Source organism: Myotis brandtii, unplaced genomic scaffold, assembly GCF_000412655.1.
Source record: "Myotis brandtii unplaced genomic scaffold, ASM41265v1 scaffold590, whole genome shotgun sequence".
Taxonomy (NCBI): Eukaryota; Metazoa; Chordata; class Mammalia; order Chiroptera; family Vespertilionidae; genus Myotis; species Myotis brandtii.
Window position 1 is genome coordinate 1,803,902 of NW_005370224.1, and position 20,754 is coordinate 1,824,655.

The window sequence follows — 20,754 nt, forward strand, 5'->3', positions numbered from 1 at the left end:
CTTATAAGCACACCAATCATATTGGATTAGGGCAGACCTTAATGTCCTCATATTAACCTAGTTACTTTGCAAAGATCCTGTTTCCAAATATGTCACATTCGCAGGTACTTGGGTTAAGATTTCAGTGTATCTTTTGGGGGGGACACAATTCAACCCACAATAGGAAGGGCATGTATGTTGTAAGGTCTCCCTTTCTTTCTGCTCCTTCCTTTTGATGCTCATTGTTCATTCAGCTTCCAAAACTGTTTTATTTTTCACTAGATGGAGGAAGGCAGATTTTCCCCACATGTTTCTTCTCCAGGTCTCTCATTAATAGAACCCCCTGAAATTCCTTCATAAAAATCATAAGAATTCCTGTTTTAAATATGGGATCAAAAATATGAGGATCACCCTGGTCTATAACAGTCAATATGTTCCAGCTTCCTGCCCAATTTGACCACTCTATTTTATTCTGTTCATTTCAAACCAGTTTATCACCAGTTTATTGAACCTTTCTTAGAGCTGAAAAATAGCCACCTTATTATAGTGTCTGGCAGGCACATCTCACATTGTAAACTTCCTAGTGATTCAGCAGTTCACATTGTGAAATACCAGAATCAGTGCTAAAAAGGCAATATTCTGTTAGCTTCCTGGGAATCCTGACCTCAAATCCCCTTCTAACATTTTCTCACCTGAAGGGAATTCATTTACTGTCTCTAAACATAGGCCTCAAGTAAATTATTTTAAGATCTATTGTTTAATTTATTGGTTAGAAAGCTTTTATCTCTTATTTATGATCAGGTAAGCTTTAATTGGAAATGGGTTGGAAATCATGAAAGCTAGGTGGGTATTGTGGTCCCTATTGTATATTGATTTTACAAACACCTGCTTGTTGTGTAAAGTTATGCAAAATCATCCTTGATCTGTTGCTTTTTTTGCTTTTTATTTTGCAAACTTTTGAGGCACTGTGGAACTTGCCAATTAAATCAAGAAAATATAAATAAATCTGTGAATTCAAAAGAGGTAGAAGAATCTTTGTTTAAAGCCTAGTTCTCTTGACTAAATTATAATTAATTATTTTCATGTGTTATGAGGGTTTTCATTATTTTTAACTACAACATGTTTGACTGAAAGAATGTTAACCTTGTTTTAATAAATGAAAGACAAGAAGTTGAATCCCATAACCTGAAAGTAAGAGGACACATAGAGGGATATTAAATTTTAAAAATTCATACATATTTAAAAATGTCTATAGTCTAAAGTTTGAGAACATGTTCAGAGTAACATTTTTCTCCTTTAGTCTATAATACCACTATGGATAGGTTACTTCCCAGTGTCTCACTGTGCTTTTGGACGCAGTAAGTGCTTTTTATGGAAAGATTTCTGGAAAGCCAAATTAAATGAAGTCTAATTGATATTTGACTGGTTTTTATTATGCATCTATTGGTGACTATATGTGGCTATTTTATTCTATTCCAAAGACAATGTAACTTGAGAAAATCTGAATTTCAGAGATGAAATAGTCACTCTTTGCATACATATTCGACTCTCAATTACATGCACTAATAGAGAGGAACAGTTGTATGATTGATTCAAAGAAAAGAGATTATTCACAAATGTCTTTAAATTTTATTGTATCACTTTTTTCTGCAACAGAATTGCCTTCTTATTCGGTCTTGCTCCAGCTTTTCAATAAGTTTATATTGGTTCATGGTGAGATGGGAGGTAGTCATGGTGGTTCTCCTTGGTGGTCAACAGCTGGAATCTAAACATTTCTCACAAATATGCTCAGAGTAATTCAATCATACAACAGAATATTGTAAATTTTACCTTTCCTCCAGTTTATTTCTAAAACAGTAGAATAATGGTCATGGTGGGCGGCCCCCACTCTTAGTTTTGCTCTTCTTTTAGCTGAATTTTCCTTTCGGCCCTGAGACGAATAAAATCCCTCATGGAAACTCAGGCAGAATGACAGGTTGGAACAAGTAATGGGCCTGTTTCAGGAGAACAGTTGCAACTATTCAAATATTCAGTGGATATTGCCTGTGGATCTTCAGACAAGTGGTTTTGATCTCTTTCTATTTTCTGATCTGTAAAATGAGAATAAAATTCTTCCTTGATGTTTGCTCAGGGCTGTTTTAAATCAAATGAATTATGGGCTTTGTCATATATAATCCATAGTATAAAATTAAGGAAAAAATAATTACATAAAAATATATTGTACCAGTATGAGAACACAGGCCTGGAGTAAAGACCCTTAGGTTCTATGCTCCATGCTGCTATACATGCATGTATATGACTGTGGATCAATTAACACACCTCATTTTGAATTACTATGACTTTATGGGTTGAAATTTAAGAAACTGTATCTTTCCTTAAATCACAGTAATCCCTGATATTTATTAATCTTTACATATTAAACCCCCTTCCTTGGGTCATTTCAGAGGTTTTTTAATTTAAACTCTGTCCTACAATCACTTCTATTTAAAAAATGGTAAATGAATGTGATTATACATTTTAAATCAGGGAGAGAATTTGATAGTAGCTTATACTTATTAGAATATTAGTTATAAGCTAGGTTATGCTGTGATGATACACAGTTTAAAATATTAGTAACCTAGCTTAAAATAATTCTTTATCACTCCCAGTGTGCTGTAGAACTGTGTCACTTTTTTTAAATTAATTAATTTAAAACTTTTTTTCTTTAAATTTCAGAGAGAGGAAGGGAATGGGAGAGAGGTATAGAAACATCAGTGATGAGAGAACCATTGATTGGCTGCCTCCTGCACGCCCCACACTGGGGATCAAGCCTGCAAACAGGCATGTGCCCTGACCAGGAATTAAACCACAACCTCCTGGTTCATGGGTCAATGCTCAACCACTGAGCCACACCAGTTGGGCTGAGTAACTCTTTAGGGTAGCCAACCTCTAGATCTTGACTAAGCATTTCAAGCCACTTTGATCTATGTCATAGAGCATGCCAACATATATAGCAATGATTGCTAGGAAGAAAGAGAATCTTGCATTGGCTCTAAGATATGTCTGCTGGTAAAACACACATGTCACTTGAGGCTGCATTTTATTAGACAAGAAAGTTATGCAGCCACACCTATATTCAAGGAGAGGTAAGGATAGTCCTTTGTGTATACTAAAAAGAGGAAAACTAGAAATTCTAGTGAATAGCATTAATGTCCACCATAAATACTTATTGTGTGTTTGACACATTTCTAAGAAATTTACATACATTATTTTTGACTACATGCATTAGTTAGAACAACCATTCTATCATGTGGATACAAAAGGTGTGCCCCCTGCTTTGTAGATGAGGAAACTTTGAGAAATATTGAATAAAGTTCCACTAGCACAAAGAGAAGATGGGGTCTATTCCCAGACCATGTGGCTGCAGAGTATATCCCTTAACTATGATGGTATGTTTCTCTTAAATCATTACATCTCTAAATAGCATTTGTATTTTAAAAGAAAATAAGCCTTAAGCTATAGTAGCGATTTTCAAGTGGTGTGCTGTGGCAGAGTCGTGTGTCACAAGAATTTTTAAAACATGCAATACTTGACTATTTAATCAGGGACACTGACCTCTTTTCCCTGAGACTGTCAGATAAAAACATGACAATATCCCACACAACAATAGCCGTCTAGTGTGAATGAATCAAATTATACCTAATTTTTTTGTCAGATCAGCAAAATATATATATATGCTGCAGAATTTTAGTTATTAGTTTATATGTACCATGATATGAAAAAGGTTGAAAATCTCTGAGATACAGGAATGAAATAGTAGTGAGTAGAGATTTGGGGTTCTCCGTGAGAAAAAAAAAAGTAGGTATAAGCATTTGACCAGCTTCAATAAAATCCTGTCACAGCATCTGATTCTGTTCCAGTCTTTGTTGTAGAAACTTAGTTCCAAGACAGACAGAATAAAGAAACAGATCCAACCATGAAGATGTAAAAAGCATGGTGTTGAATATTTTAAATAAAAAATAACTTTAAAGGTAATAATTTGTTTTGTCAGGGTGAATAAGGGGAAAACAAATGATCACATCAAGTTAATATGGGAGAGAAAAGTAACAAAAAATTTTAAATAACATTATTTTTCTCCCCAAACATTGTTGTTTGCCAAGGATAGTTGCTTTTATGTTCAACATTGTGAGAGGAAATGGTTTAAACAAGTTTCAATTTATTTAGAAAAAAATTTAAAAAAGATTTATGAAATGATAATAAATGTAAAATAATGTTATGAATAAATCATGCTGTGACATTATACTTGGGGGCTTCATCATTCAGGAAAGGCATATGCTGCCCAAGAAATATAGCCTCCAGAGTCCATCATTTTAAGATGGAGTATTTAGTGTGCACATTAGCAAAGCTTAGTCTCTTATTTATGATCAGCTTCGTTTTAATTGCAAGAGTCTGGAAGGCATCCAGTGTCTGTGGCCACTGGATTTCTGAGATCTCAGTATATTGCTCATTGAGACGCCTGTACAAATTCCTAGGATATAGGCAAAATCTAATCAGATTCCTGAAAAGCAGATCATCATCTTGTTTCATATAAAAACTAATCCAAAGGAAGGCTTTAATTTAGAGAGGATGTGACAAGTTCATCAAACTGGAGAAGGACAGAGCCAAAAGGAGGAGCGATTTCCATGTTGTAATGATCCTCGGTGAAAGAGTTGAGATTTTGGATGTTTACCTCTCCTCTGTAACTATATACAATATGATTGTAATATGAGATTGAGAAACTACCCAAGATCAAAGCCACCTTAAAGATAATCATAATGCAAAAGTACTCCATTAACTCCTACTTGTTCCGGGAAATGGTTGGCCACCAAAACCTCTCTGCCCTAACATTGAACAATCTTTCTTCTTTTGAAATGTCCCCAAACTGCTTGTTTGCCTTCTTGCAGCCAACCAAGGACAACCACATGTTCATGAAGACCAATGAAAATATCTCCACACTTATCAAAAATCTCACTCTAATAGACACTTGCCAATCAGAGACTGTCAGCATTCTCTTCTCTTCCTCTTCCTCTTCCTCTCTCTCTCTCTCTCTCTCTCTCTCTCTCTCTCTCTCTCTCCTCTTTTATAAAGCATTCCATTCTAACACCTTTGAACCCCTACTGAAATAAATGTGATGGAAGATGGATACCCTGGGAATATGTTTATGAATAAATAGCCTTTGTTAATTTTGTCACTGACTTAGTTTTGTCTTTGACAGTTATCTGGATGCCATACTTGGATCCTACCAGATTGACCTTTGATGCAGACTTTGACTCTTGAACAGGAGTGGTACCTACTAAAGACACTTGAACTTCAGCTGCTGCTTCATTTGCTCAAAACAGTGAGTCTCTTTTACTGTCATTTTATAAAGAAAGACATATAACAAAATTATGCAAATAAAACAAAAACTCAGATATAATTACACTAAACGTGAACTTCTATTACTTTAAAATTTGCCTGAATAACAATGAAAATGTCCATGTGATCTTTGACATACAAACTTGTCTGTCACCTTAGAAAGTCAACCAATGCTAACCTTACCTTTGATGACAGCAAATTATGATGAATCTGATATGGGTAAAACCTAGGTTTACAAAAGTAAGGTAACTATTAACAAATAGAGTAAGAGTCTCATTTTGCAAAATGAGGGTAGGTCTGCACCCAAGAACACCATTAAGATCCTCTGAAATATTTCTTCAGTGTTTTCAGAATCTCTCGATTCCTGTCTGCAGAGAAATCAATAAAAAGAAATACTTTTCTAAGATACTTCCAGTTGAATTCCACCTCCAATATATCCTTCCAGTAAAGCTTCTTTTTTCAAAAGGAAATTGATATTTTTCTCCTAGGACATCTAGGGTGGGGACAAAAGCATGTGAATAGAAACTATCTGAGCTCAAAATAGTTTTATACTGTTACAAGATAAAAGCAAATGGCATATTTGACAATTTCTCCATGATTTGCTTCAAAAAATTGAAATAAAGAATGTGTTCCTTGGAGTGGAAGATATCATCTGACAGAGGCCCTGCTTTCTTTGTCTTCCTCTGCTTTGAGCCACAGACCAGCTTGATCATTTTCAAGCTCCATATTTTCCCCAAGATTGTTCCAACTTTTTATGGCACTTTTTCTTGCCAATAAGATGAGCCATCTAAGATGCTGCACAATAAGGTTTTGCTTTGTTTGCTTTGGGTAAATTCAAGTGTATGTAAATGAAGAGTTTAGAAATCACTATTTACCCCCCTAACCCCCCTGCCACACACACACACACACACACAGCCTAGTGTAAAGATACATATAAGCACATGTAGCTACATGCTTCCCTTCCTGTGGATATTGCAATCCAGAAGCACTGTGATCTGGTTGGTATCCATTTAATACAATAATGAAATAATTGTATCAACCAAATGATTTATAAATGTCAACATGCACCCCCTTTCTTGACATGTTATAACTTCAGCTTGTGATGACCAGCATGCATAGTGTTCCAGACTTCTAATATTTTAAACAATACATTAATAACACAATCTGAACAAAATTGACCTTAAAGATACTTTTCCCATTTCAGTTTTCTAAAAAAAAATATATGAACAATGTGTTGTGTCTGTATGTGTTTGTTAAATTTTTGGTTCATTTTCTGCATCATCTAAATACACAAATATCCCTGATTCTGGTAAAGATATATTTTAAAAAAAGCCCAGCCTTGGAAACAGAGCCCTCACTTGTATGATAACATGATACTTGTAGGACTTAGTGCTATGAAGGATACAAAGGAGGATTTTCCTCTTTTTCTCTTGCTCTCTCTGTATATAATGTATATAACATATAGATAATGTATACACATAATACATATATAATTTTTAGATCTTGTTTTATAATAGCTACCTTGCAAATAGATACCTGTGGCTTACCTTTGATTATAATTAAGAAAACCTCAGAGAGAAGTGAATTTCAGGGAGAAGGGAGCTCCATTGGCTATAGGTGTCAAAGTTGCAGCACTCTGTGCCAACAATGCCCCAAAGGAAACTGAGTGAAATATATTGTAGTAATTATCCCTACTCTACTATAATGGCCCAATTACCCCACAATTCTGAGAAGCTGAGAAACAGACACATATGTTGTGCCTTCTACTTTCCCCTAACAATATTATATATTCCTTTGTTTTTCCTCCATGTGAGACGATGAGTCCAGAGTCGTTCACTGTGGCATGCATCTGCCAAAATCCTAAAACCTAGGCTGTACATAATTGAGGCTGAAGTTGAGAATCTTGAAAAATAAAATGGTGGGTGAGTTTTATACCTCTCAAATACTTAAAAATTATATTGGAATTCAACAAATCTGTGTTTTTCTTATTATAATTCATTCATGTAAGTTTAGGTAATTGCATATTTGCATTGCTAATAGCCTTCCCTCAAAGTATGTTGACATAGTTTTCCAATTTTTTTTTGTTTTGTTTTTGTTTTTGTTCCCTTGCTAGTATGAGCGATCCTTTGCAAGGAGGCTACCTTTTTAATGCAGGTTCCAACACCTACATAGTTGTTTTCTTTCTCAGAATGCTTTAAAATCTCCAGGCTTTGGTATTATCTCTATTTATTTATTTAAATAGAGAAGAATAACCTTTGGCAGGTGTGCCCATAAACGTACTGGAAGCCACCTGAGGCAAGTACCTGTCTATTTCTAATGTTTGCTTCTCTTTTGCCCTGCTTGGAGCACGAACATCCTTCCAGAGGAAAACTGGAGGCTTCTGTCAGTCAGAAAGATTGTTGAAAGAGCCTTCCACAGCAGGGGAGCCTCCCTCACTTCTCCCTTTGCCAGCTGGTCAGGTTCTTCCCCTGAACTTGCTTTGAGGTCTTGAAAGTTCAAGACTATATTTGAGTCACCTCTCCCCCATCCAAAAAAACTATCAAGACAAATACATAAGGTATGATAATGGCCAAACTAGTAAGAATTAAAGTAAATGGTGTGATATAAAAAGGGTTTGAAACAGGATTAATAATTCTACAATTTGTTATACAAAGTCAATTTTTTCCACTTGCAGAGCAAAGTTGCCCAGTGGGTTTATTGGTTCACTCATTATTAGGTATATATCATTTTTATTGTTTCACATTTTTACAGTTTATTAAAAAAAGACATTATTCATGAATAAAACATTTTTGGCTCCAGGCTGCCATACACTGAGGTTGGTCAGAGAGATTATACCATCCCTGGTTTAAAATAATAACTATGCATACAACATAGAAGTAGCATACTATTAAATAATATAGCAGGGTATAGGGTTAGTCTTTCACACAAAGAGAAGTTTGTATCTCTGGTAAATTCCTCATCATCAGTCCCCTTGTTGTTTTTTTGTTTGTTTGTTTGTTTTTGTCCTCTCCCTGGACAGGATCTCTCTTAAGAGTAGCATCTATGACCTAACCAGTTTGGCTCAGTGGATAGAGCCTCGGGCTGCGGACTGAAGGGTCCCAGGTTCGATTCCAGTCAAGGGCATGTACCTTGGTTGCAGGCACATCCCCAGTAGGGGGTGTGTAGGAGGCAGCTGATTGATGCTTCTCTCTCATCGATGTTTCTAACTCTCTATCCCTTTCCCTTCCTCTCTGTAAAAAATCAAATATATATATATATATATATAATTTTAAAAAAAGAGTAGCAGCTATTCTTTCTTCTAGGTCTTTTAGTGACCATATCACCTTTGTCTACATTGGCTTATTGTAGCTTCTTTCCTCCTCCCTCTTCATCACACAGAATGATGGTGCATCTGGGGGCAGTTCACTTGTTGCCTTACATGGAGCCATGGAGCCTGATGAATATATCTAATTTTAGCTCCTTTCTATCACTCTGTATATTTGAGAGGTCATAGCTAAGCACCATCAAGAGACAATTAAAACTCTATGAGTAACATTTCCTTGTACTCACACATTCATTTGGTTGGCATACATGATACGCCTGTCCTGTTCCAGAGAGTTCTGGGGATGTCATCAGGAGGGATGCTGGATGTTGTCTAGGGCCCTGTGGCTATATCAGGAGAAACAGAGCAGTGCACATTACACCAATTTACCAGAAGCTATTTGTTAGTTCAGTGTGTCTGCACCAGGAATTGGGCTCACCACATGGTTAAGTTAGAGCTATCCACTACTGTAGTGGTTACCTGTGTGGAGTGATGGTCTGGTCATGGGCAGAGGAGAGATTGGAAGAGAACAGAAGAAAAAGAGTGAGGATGAAGATACTGCCCAACTTCCTGCCTTCCATGCTATGTTTTCCATTCAGAGATAGTTTTCTATTACTGACATGAAAATAAAAAAAAAATATTTTTTTTAAAAATCAATAAAACCTAATATGTTTATTCTCCACAATTTGGTGAATTTGAATGAACATGTTGCTTTTACATGTCAGGAATGGGCAGACCAGTCAAGGAGACACACATCCTTGACTGTAGTTGTTGCTTTTCACACTGACAATTTTCCTTAGATACTTCCTTTACTTATATACCTCTCATTCTTCAGTTATTTTAACTCTTTAACACTGTTAAATTGTCACAGTATTAATTAATGTGAATCTATAATAATAAAAGTGTAATATGCTAATTAGAACTGACAGCCGAATGATCTTTCAGATGTCCTTCCAGACGACCTTCCGGATGAAGCTGCAGCAGCGGGGGCTGAGGCAGAGGTGGTTAGGGGCAATCAGGCAGGCAGGTGAGCAGTTAGGGGTGATCAGGCAGGCTGGAAAGTAGTTAGGGACAACAGGCAGGCAGGCAGAGTGGTTAGGGGCGATCAGGCAGGCAGGTCATCAGTTAGGAGCCAGTGGTCCCGGATTGCGAGAGGAATGTCTGGCTGCTGGTTTAGGCCCGATGTGGGATCAGGCTTAAACCAGCAGTCAGACATCCCCCATGGGGTCCCAGATTGTGAGAGGGTGGAGGCCCGGCCGAGGGATCCGCCCATGCACAAATTTTGTGCACCGGGCCTCTAATACATTAGAAAACTAAACAAAACAAATCATTCAAAATTAAAGGCCAAAACATTGATATTTGTAGCACCATAAGTTAGCTTGTTGTTTCCTCACATCTTACCAATTCCTTATTTTAAATAGGTCATTAATTTTGTTTGATTAGTATTTTATCTAATTATCTACTTTTTTTAAAAAAAATACAGAGAGAAAGGGAAAGGGAGAGAGAAACATCAATGATGAGAATCATTGAATATCTGCCTCCTGCATGTACCCCCACTGGGGATTGAGTCCGCAACCTGAGCATGTGCCCTGACCTGGAATCAAACTGTGACCTCCTGGTTCATAGGCTGATACTCAATCACTGAGCAACACCGGCTGGGCTTAATTATCTACCTTTAAACATGGCTTTTGTTCTCGTTGGTGATGATTATTGGAACTGAGGTGACCTATGTAAACACCTTTGGAAGATTGTTAAATTAAGGCTCTCTAGGACTGTGGAATATATTTTTAGTAAGAGGTCAGGATTATATTGAACAGGCAGCCATGGTTTCTTATAAGCTGCTAATATTATTTTATTCCCCTTTAAAGCTAAAGCTCAGAGGTCCCATCTCACAATTTAATTTAATGTGCCAGAGGCAATGGATTCTGCTTTTAATTGGATTAATTTCAATTTCTAAAATAAATCCAGTCAGTCAGTGAAGCAATAATCGATTCAATCAGTCATTTTGACCACTGTCACTCACTGCATTCATGTGACATTTAACTGAAATATGATGGAAATATCTAATTTTCCATTGCTATGGATGTGTTATAAAGATCTAATCACTGAGACAGTACTTGTTCATTTTAGGATTTTACTCAGATATCCAAAGTAGTCAATCAGAGAAGATAAGATTCACTGGAAAGGGTTGGAGTAGGTGCCCTGGTAAGATTTTTCCCTTAGAATGAGAAAAGAAAAAACACAATTCTTCATAATTCTAGATACTACGCAGCCTAACTGGACAGCCATTGTGTGCAATTGGGCCATTCTGGAAAAACTATTTTCAGTGCTTCTGAGCAAAAAGATGCTTAACCAGAACATAACATAAGGGAGCCCCCACATGTGCATAGCTTATTCCTAATGAAGTAAAGCTTGCAGCCTGCCTTGGAGAAGAGGCAAATGGGCATCATACACCAAGGCAACTGCTAGCATCAGCAATGTGTTGTAAATGTGATCTGTCAAAACTTTCCCCGAAGAAACAAACCTTGAAAACCTAACAGATTCTCAAATGTCTAGAAAGATGATTTTTTGTTTCAATTTTGAAATAATCCTTTGGTTTTTTCAGAGATTGTATATAGATTCCCCCTGCAGGTCTATTCCTCCAGTGCAGTATAAAACATACATTTTACCTAGATAGGTTTCTTTTTTTAAACTTTTCTTGACATTTTAGTTCTTCTTTTACTTCACGGTTATGTTGAGTCATGTATAAGTAGCCAAATATTGATATATTGATAAATAAAGGCTGTTACTGATGAAGCATTGTGAAAAGCATAACACTGATGTGTGTGTGTGTGTGTGTGTGTGTGTGTGTGTGTGTGTGCGCACTCATATATAACTCAATGGAATTTTTGGAAAATAAACATTTCTGGGTCATCATGCAATAAACACATAATATATTGTTTGTGTCTTTTCATTTACAAGGCTTTTACATTAGAGTTATACATTTATAAAGTTTAGGAAGTGATGTCTAAACACTTTGGGTTTATATTAAGTACTTGTAGGAACTATAAGAAAGGCATTGTTTTTTGAGAGTATAGATGAAAAACAAATCAGTTATTTCCCATTTCCATTTTCTTATGTGTAAATACAATAGAGCTTCACAGAGAAAAGTAAAGTGGAAATAGTATTGAAACCTGACTTCTGAAAGAAGAATTTCCATGTCAATTTATAACAAGGTATATGGACTTCAGATGAAGATAAATAGGGACAATAAGGAAATGTTGCCTATTGTTTCAATATTCAGATTTTGGCAAGTTCCTATCTAAATGATAAATAGCAGGTGAGCTGGACTCTGGTGACTTAAATACAGCAGCCCACTTCCAAAAATGCAGGTTATGAAATGTTCCTCAGTAACCATGTCACTTAAAAATCAGCAAATTCAAACAAGCTCAGTTAATGAGATTGGTCTCTTTTCCCCAAATTAGAAATGTATTGCAAAATTTCTTGTGTGTGTGTGTGTGTGTTTGTACTTCAATATCAGACACTCAGAATATACTGACAACTTAATTGTTTTCATGAATATATGTTCTTACAAACAAAATTTGTCAAATAGTATTCTTTTTAATATTACATATAGCAAAAAAAAAATAGGAACAGGCTCATAGGTGCAGAGAAAAAAATTGATGGTTATCAGAGGGGAAGGGGGTTGAATGGATGGGTGAAAAAGGTGAAGGGATTAAGAAGTACATATTGATAATTACAAAATAGTCATGGTATGTGAAGTTCAACAAAGGAAATCTGCACTAATAAAAGAGGAACATGCAAATTGGTGTCACTCTGCTATGCCCACCAGCCAATCAGGATGAGTATGCAAATTAACCCAACCAAGATGGTAGGTTAATTTGCATACACAGACTCGGAGCAAAGACTGAAGGCTCCGGCCCCAGTGAAGACTGAAGACGACTGAAGATGACCTAAGACTGAAGAGGTTGGCTTCTTTGCTGCGCCTTCTCTCTCCTGGTAGCCAGAGCGGAGAAGCCAAGCCTCGCTGTGGCTGGAGTGCAGAAGCCTAGCCTCGAAGCTTGGCTTCTCCGCTGCAGCTGGACCAAAGGCCTGGGTCCCGGGTGCCGGAGGAAAACCAGTGCCGGCAGCCAGGGGAAGGAAGGCCTATTGCGCGAATCTTTGTGCAACGGGACTCTAGTATAGTCAGTAATATTGTAATAACTATGTACTATATCACGTGGGCACTTGAATTACTGGGGGTCATTCTGTATATTATATAATTGTTTAACCACTATGTTGTACACTTGAGATTAATGCAAAATAATATTAAATGTCTACTGTAATTGAAAACAAACAAACAAACAAAAAAACACCTCAGACTTGCTTCAAGAAGTACGCAATACAAGATACTGCTCTTGTTATAAAATTTCATGCAAAACTCTATGTACAGAGTCAGATAATTTTTAATGAATAAATGTATCAAAATGACTGAAAACACAGGGCATTTATGGCATTGTTTTAAGTAATTCTCCAGAATCAGAGATTATAAGTAATTTTCTTACTTCCAGTTCTCCTGAGTTTTACATTTTTCAAATTCCCCGATTTGGAACATATTTGAACATGTATTTTATGTGAGAATGAGGGAATAACTGGTGGAGGAATCATACATAACTTGTAGAATTTTTGTCTAAGTATCAGATTAGTATATTTACTATGATGGGAAAGACAAGAACAGGTTGAGGTGGGTTAGGAATACTGCAGAATTTTTGATATGTTAATTTTGATATGTCTATTAGTTGTTTACATGGAAAACAATGAGAAAATATTGGAACTTTTAAGTTTGGAACTCAGGGAAGAGATTGAGTTAGAAATACATACATTTGGGAGTAAGAAACATAAACAGAACTTAGAAAAAAACACTGAAAATAGAAACTTAGGGCATTCACCACCAAAGGGGAATACTGCTATAGAGAAAGGACACTAGAATGGGGCAGTTCAGTAAGGTTTTCAAAACAGTGTCAATTTCACAATAAGATGTCTGTAGCTAAAGATAAAAAAAAAAATTATTTTGACCTAATCTTAAATTTTCAAGACCTGAAAAATAAATTATACAAGCTAACTATTGAGTGAAATTACAACTTAGCAAAAGTGCATATTCTGCCCCCAAAATGCAATTATTCTAATTACATGGCAATTAGAGCATATCCACAGAGTAAATTACCTTGTTATTGGCATCCTGTGAAATAAAGTAATCTAGCAATTTTCTCTCAATGATGACACTATATTGCAGGTTTTCAGAGCAACATGATTTTTATCAGACATTATTCTGCAACCCTTCAATTTCTTAATTGACATATTATTTAAGTCTTCTGTTCTCTTTCAGATTAACAAAAACAATTTTATTAAAATTTATGAGTCGGTTTTTGTTTCTTGATAAGACTTAAAAATCCATTTTGTTACAAATATTACACATATTAAAGTGAAGCCATATAGGAAGACTGGAGGAAGTATTTTAAGATGTTTAGTGCTGTTGACATAGCTATATGAATATCGAAATTCACTAGAATAGTCTGATCTGATCTTCTGTATTTTCTTGATCATGATTATGTAGTCATTAATTTAGAATACATCAATGTACTTGAGAATAAAATTGTATGTCATATTGGGTAACTGGAACTTAATCAGAAAGCCATACTCTTAAAGGTATAAGGCATTAAAAGATAAAATTCAGGGTTGCCAGAGCAGCTGAAAATTAAGGGGGAAAGCCAAGAATGAAAGTAGCTGCAAATAGGTGTGTCCCAAAATTTGTATAAATATCTGCTTGATTTAATAAGTGATTTTTTATTTACATATCTACAGAGGAGAACCCAGGGGCACAACAGAAAATAACAGTTAAAATAAGTGAGAAAGGACTTCAGTTACTGCACATCACAAGGATGACAGAATTTGGAGTTAAACATCTGCTAGGATAAAAATAAGCATTTTTCAGAAAAAGAAATCAGAATCCAGAATCTCTAAAACAACGAACACAATTTTCAATATTGGATCAAAATTTCTAAACATATGAAAAAAAAAACAGTAAAATATGACTAATTGTCAAGAAAAAAAGCAATTATTAAAATTTATACTGAGATAATCCTGATATTGAAATTAGTGAGCCAGTATTTTCAAGCTGCTATTTTAAACATGCTCAAGAACTCTCTGAAATTCCCCATCTTATTCATTATATATATATATATGTATATATACATATATATATATATAATGAATAAGATGGGGAATTTCAGAGAGAGAGAGAGAGAGAGAGAGAGAGAGAGAGGGAGAGAGATGCAAACTATAAAAAAGAGGAACCAAATGACTATGCCCAGAACTGGAAAGTACAATGTCTGGGAATATTTTCTCAGATGTACATTACATACTCATTAGCAGAAGAAAATACCAAGTGAATTTTTATGGAAAAATCAATAAAAAGAAGATAATATGAAGAAATTAAATGATTAACCAATATATTTCATATTTTTGTGCATAGTTGCCTTTGTTAGTGTTTTTCTGCATTTTTGTAGATTTAAGCTTTTATCTGATAACATTTATTTTTAATCTAGAGAATTATTTTTTAAAAGGAAGTTTTTTTTAAAGAAAAAAGTATATTATTCTTTTCTAAGTGAAGATTTTTCCAAACTGTCTAGATGCAAAGCATGTGACAATAGCACAAACAGTGAAAGTAGTGATCAATGCAACAATAAATACCATTGCAACCTTCATACATAAAGTTCTAAAATATTTACTTTAAATTGTGTTTTATTTTGTAAAAATACACTTCAGAATTTTCAGAGCAACTACTAAAGAATGCAATGAGTTTTAGCTAAAATCCAATGAACAAATTAAAATAGAATATGAAAACAATACTTTTTGAGCCCAAAATAAGACATAAAGGATAAATACAAAAAATAATTAATAAAAAATAACAAAATAGAAGAACTAAAATAGAAGAACTGAACTCTAGTTTGTAGGATTGCTTTTTTTAGTGAAATGATGGCATGTGTTAGCAAATTTAAAACTACTTTAGGTTTACTCTGGTCTTAAGAAAATAAATAAAAATATCAAAGTTAATGGGAACCATATTTAACATTGTTTAAGAAGGTATCAAATTATAATGGAAAATGGGAAGATGATAATGAACCCCATTTTAAAGAAAACACAAGAAGATTAGAGACATGTCCAAAGAAAACAGAAAACAGATTGAAGAGGCATGCTCTAGATCAAATCTAGGGCAATTTGATCATAAAAAGATATAATGAAAATACAATATAATACATTGAATAAAAATAGAAATTTATAAATTCATATTAATATAAATGAACAAAATTAATGCAAGAATTAATTAATATGGGATAATTGAAATTTCTTTCATACAGTGAAATACCAGGTAACAAATAAAGGAATTATAAAGTTAGACATTCTTCAAGGGTTGCTAAAATTAACAGCTGAAAGCTTGGTTAGAAAGATGTTTAAGTAGTCTATTTTTTAAAGTTTTCTCTAAGTATAAATAAAATAAAAATAAGATGTTACACATAACAACACCTTACCTAAGACTATTGCTACTTTATTGGGTTGAAGTACACACGTTAAAACTCACAGAAAATTGGTCATTCTGAGACCAAATATTACAAAATTATATATGGTTGATTTTTCTGTTTTTAAAAGGAGCAGATATAGCTTCCATGAGTGTGAGTGACAAGTCTTGGAAATATATTTCTTTTTCTCCAGGGGACAATTGTACTAGCCCTGCACCACCTTCGTTAATCTGCCTCAACCTTGGCCCTAGTTGCCACTGAAAATGAGGAGATAGTTTTGCCTTTGGGGCCTATTCCATCCTTATATCCTCTGCATAGACTGACAACTAGAAGGGCAAGTGAATGTGTTTTGTGATCTGTACACTTGTCTATTGGGAACAGAATTGAAACTCTGATATGTTTCACATGCCTCCCAGAAACAGGCCTAGGAAGGTAATGATTCTACTGTACTATTCATCTAGCTTGAGACTGAACCTGAATATGAATGCTTGAAGTACAATGTTTTAACTGCTTTGGTTGTGGCTTACTTCAATACACATTCATGGAATTCCTGTTATCTCCCTAGCTCTCTGCCAAGTACAGTGGAGGCTAACAAGTAAAGAATATGTGATATTTGATGTTAACTTCTTATATGCAGTTTGAGGAGAGCAAAAGGAATATGACTAGAATAATAATTAATAAATATAGATTTATGTGTTCAAAATGTATAGAGTCACGTTTTCTATTTCTAAATGGCTAGCTAGACCATAAATTTTAACTTTCTCCCTCTTATATTCCCATTCAAATTATCAAAAAAAAATGAAATAAACAAAAATACCGAGAGCAAGAAAACAGAGATGAATGTCATTTACATATAATAAACCCACGAAATAACAGTGGCTGTTATTTATTGAGCAATTCCTATGCATCAGACAGCATGCTGCATGTTTTACATACATTATTTTATTCAATCCTTTAAGAATGATTATTATCAAATTTACCTGGGAATCATGAAACATTAATAACTCACCTAAAGCCATACAAGTTTTAGAGTTCTCTCGCAAGTAACCATGTAATAATTCAGCATCATGAAAAGAAGATTATAATTTGTATATTCACAGAAGGTATATGACAAACATCTACATTAAATGAATATAACAAAGCTCTTTCACTACATGGACAATAAATATATGGCATGATGCTCCAACCAACTGAGCCACCCAGCCAGGGCTAGGATTATCTTAAAAATAATAAATAATTTTAATGTGATCAAACTTCTTCAGACCTTAGAAAAAGTAAGAAGTAGTCTTCATTTCTAAAAATATTTAAGTAAAATTTAGATATTAAATGAGCTGGATAAAATAATCCCAAATTCTGCTAAAATAGAAGTTAAAAAATGAAGTCTGAAAGATACATGCAAAAATAGTAAATAAAATATTGTCAAATAAATTAATCACTCTAGATAATATACCATGACCAAGGAGATTTTAATTTCAATTAGCATAAGAGAACTCTATTAATATAATTTATCATTTTAATCTGCCTAAGGGGAAAAAACATAGTATCTTCTCAAGAAGTTCCAAAATTCATTTGATAAAATTTACAGATTCCCAATGAAAACTCCAAGAATAATATGTCTACCCAACCAATATATTTAATGAGGAAATATTATACTTTCTACCATTAAAAATAAGACCAAGAAAATATCTAAAACTTTCATATAACATTTGAAGACACTCGGAGTGATTACATCATAAAAGAATACATAAATAGTGAAGAGTTTGTGCAAAATATTATTTCAAAGTATATCATATAATACCTGAAAATCTCAAGAAAATCAAAACATTCATTGGAACAAATAAAGTGGTAAATTGTTTCTTCATGAAGTAAATGCAATGTCTTTATATAATAGCAATTTGTTAACAATTCCATGAAAAATGTCCAAAATCTTAACTGAAATAGCAAATATGACCTCTTGATGAGAGTTTTGCCCTATTTGATTTTTAAGTTAATAGAAACTTTTCACAAGCAATTCTCTTGTCATTTCTCTCTCTCTTATTTTTCCAACTCTTTCCACAAGGTAACATTATGTTTTTCTATTGTATGGCTAATACCAGCAATATTGATCTACCTTTTGTGATGTCTTGAGTTAGAGGAACAATGATTTTATTTTGAAAATTATATTATTTAAGAGAATTGACAGAGCCTATCGGAATAGTCATAATTGGTCTTGGCTTCTAGATTTTGTGGGTGTTTGTAATTGGTTAACTCATTGAAATATTATAATTATAGGATACATGCAGGAATTGTTTTTAGTTACATGGTTATATTTTTTAGTTACATGGTTATATTTTTTAGTTACATGGTTATATTTTTTAGTTACATGGTTATATTTTTTAGTTACATGGTTATATTTTTTAGTTACATGGTTATATTTTTTAGTTACATGGTTATATTTTTTAGTTACATGGTTATATTTTTTAGTTACATGGTTATATTTTTTAGTTACATGGTTATATTTTTTAGTTACATGGTTATATTTTTTAGTTACATGGTTATATTTTTTAGTTACATGGTTATATTTTTTAGTTACATGGTTATATTTTTTAGTTACATGGTTATATTTTTTAGTTACATGGTTATATTTTTTAGTTACATGGTTATATTTTTTAGTTACATGGTTATATTTTTTAGTTACATGGTTATATTTTTTAGTTACATGTCATGCCAAAAACTATCATTTCTTTGTACAAATATGACAAAAATATAGGTATAATTTTGATTCATTCACACCAGACAACTATTGTTGTGTTGGCTGTTGTCATTTTCTATTTGACACTCTCAGGGAAAAGAGGTCAGTGCCCCTGACTAAATAGTCAGGTATTGAATGTTTTACAAATTCTTGCATCACACTAGTGTGCCTCTCGCTGCTGCAAACCAGAGTGTCCTGGCACACTATTTGAAAATCAATGGGTTAGAGATTAGATTTAATGAAGCTAAATGAATTAGTTTTCATAGACAAAAGATCAGCCATGGGCAAACTACGGCCCACTGGCCGGATCCGGCCCATTTGAAATGAATAAAACTAAAAAAAAAAAAGACCGTACCCTTTTATGTAATGATGTTTACTTTGAATTTATATTAGTTCACACAAACACTCCATCCATGCTTTTGTTCCGGCCCTCAGGTCCAGTTTAAGAACCCATTGTGGCCCTCGAGTCAAAAAGTTTGCCCACCCCTGCAAAAGATGGTTGTCAGTTCAGAGTGTCTTTAGTCCAAAGAAAAATAAACCAAATCCAAATGAGTAAGTATAGGTAATTTAGTGAAAACTTTCTCTCCGGTAGAAAGAAGTTCAAAGAGCATGTCTTATTGACAATATATCAGTGGTATCATTTTCCTATATGAAATATGGCCCATTGAATTTTTCTTACTTCTTTTTTTTTTTGACCATTGATTTTTTAGGTTGAAATGAACTCATTTTTCCCCCTATGTGGAACGTATTTTTCTGGAACAAAAAGAAAAACGATTCCTCTTTACCTAGTAATAAAAGTTTCTAGCAGTTTTGCATCTGTCAAATCTTGTCAGTTTATTCTAAAACTTGAACTATAGAAACTTACAAGCAAATAAACAATCACTTCTTTAGAAACAGTTATTACTATTTTTCTACATTTATACTGTGACTTACTAATCCTTAACAAATATTCAACTTTTTCATATGCAGTTGTATCATCAACATGCAAGGTCAGTTCTTTGAAATGACGGTCCTAATGTGCTAGATAAATGGTCAGATGGCAAAGAGCAGATAATAGATGACCTTGGGAGCCAGGGTCTTGAAACTATCAAGGAAACAATTGTGAATGCTTTATATCACAGCAGTAAGTCATTGCCCTAAAGCTCAGTCTGTAGGCATGTATTGTTTTCCCAATAATGCAAGGAGAAAATGGAGGAACTGACAAGCATGTATGTGTTACTCATAATCCATACTAATAAGAACACAAATAATTCAAGAGAAGTTTTTTGTTTTTTTGTTTTTTTTTAAATGCTACCGTTTTTTCACTTGTCTTTCTATACCAAAATAGATCTGGGGAGAAAGTTTGGTTTGTATTATAGCGATAGAGTTGCAGCATCTTAATACAGTTACTTGCCTTGGGATTGCTGACTATTTTTTGTGGTCAGCCACACATGATGCAGTTGTTAAAGAAAGTAATTTTACTAAGGAATGGATCTGGAATTATGAGATAAACAACCAAAATTATATGTACACTAGAGGCCCAGTGCATGAATTCATGCATGGGTGGGGTCTGGCAGGCCTGGTCACAATTGGTGGATCGGACAGGGCCTTTTGGGTGAAGGAGATGGCAGGAGGTTGGCTGGCCAGCCCGCCCTGATTGGGGCTCGATCAGGGCCAGGCCAGCTGTGGGGAGGTGCTGCAGACAATTGGCCAGCAGACCCTGCCCCCAAATGGGGTGGGGGGGCTGATTGGGGGTCAGTGGCTGGGGGAGGGGATATGGGAGGTTGGCCAGCCAGCCCCACCCCCAATTGATGTGGGGGGGCCGATTAGGGGTG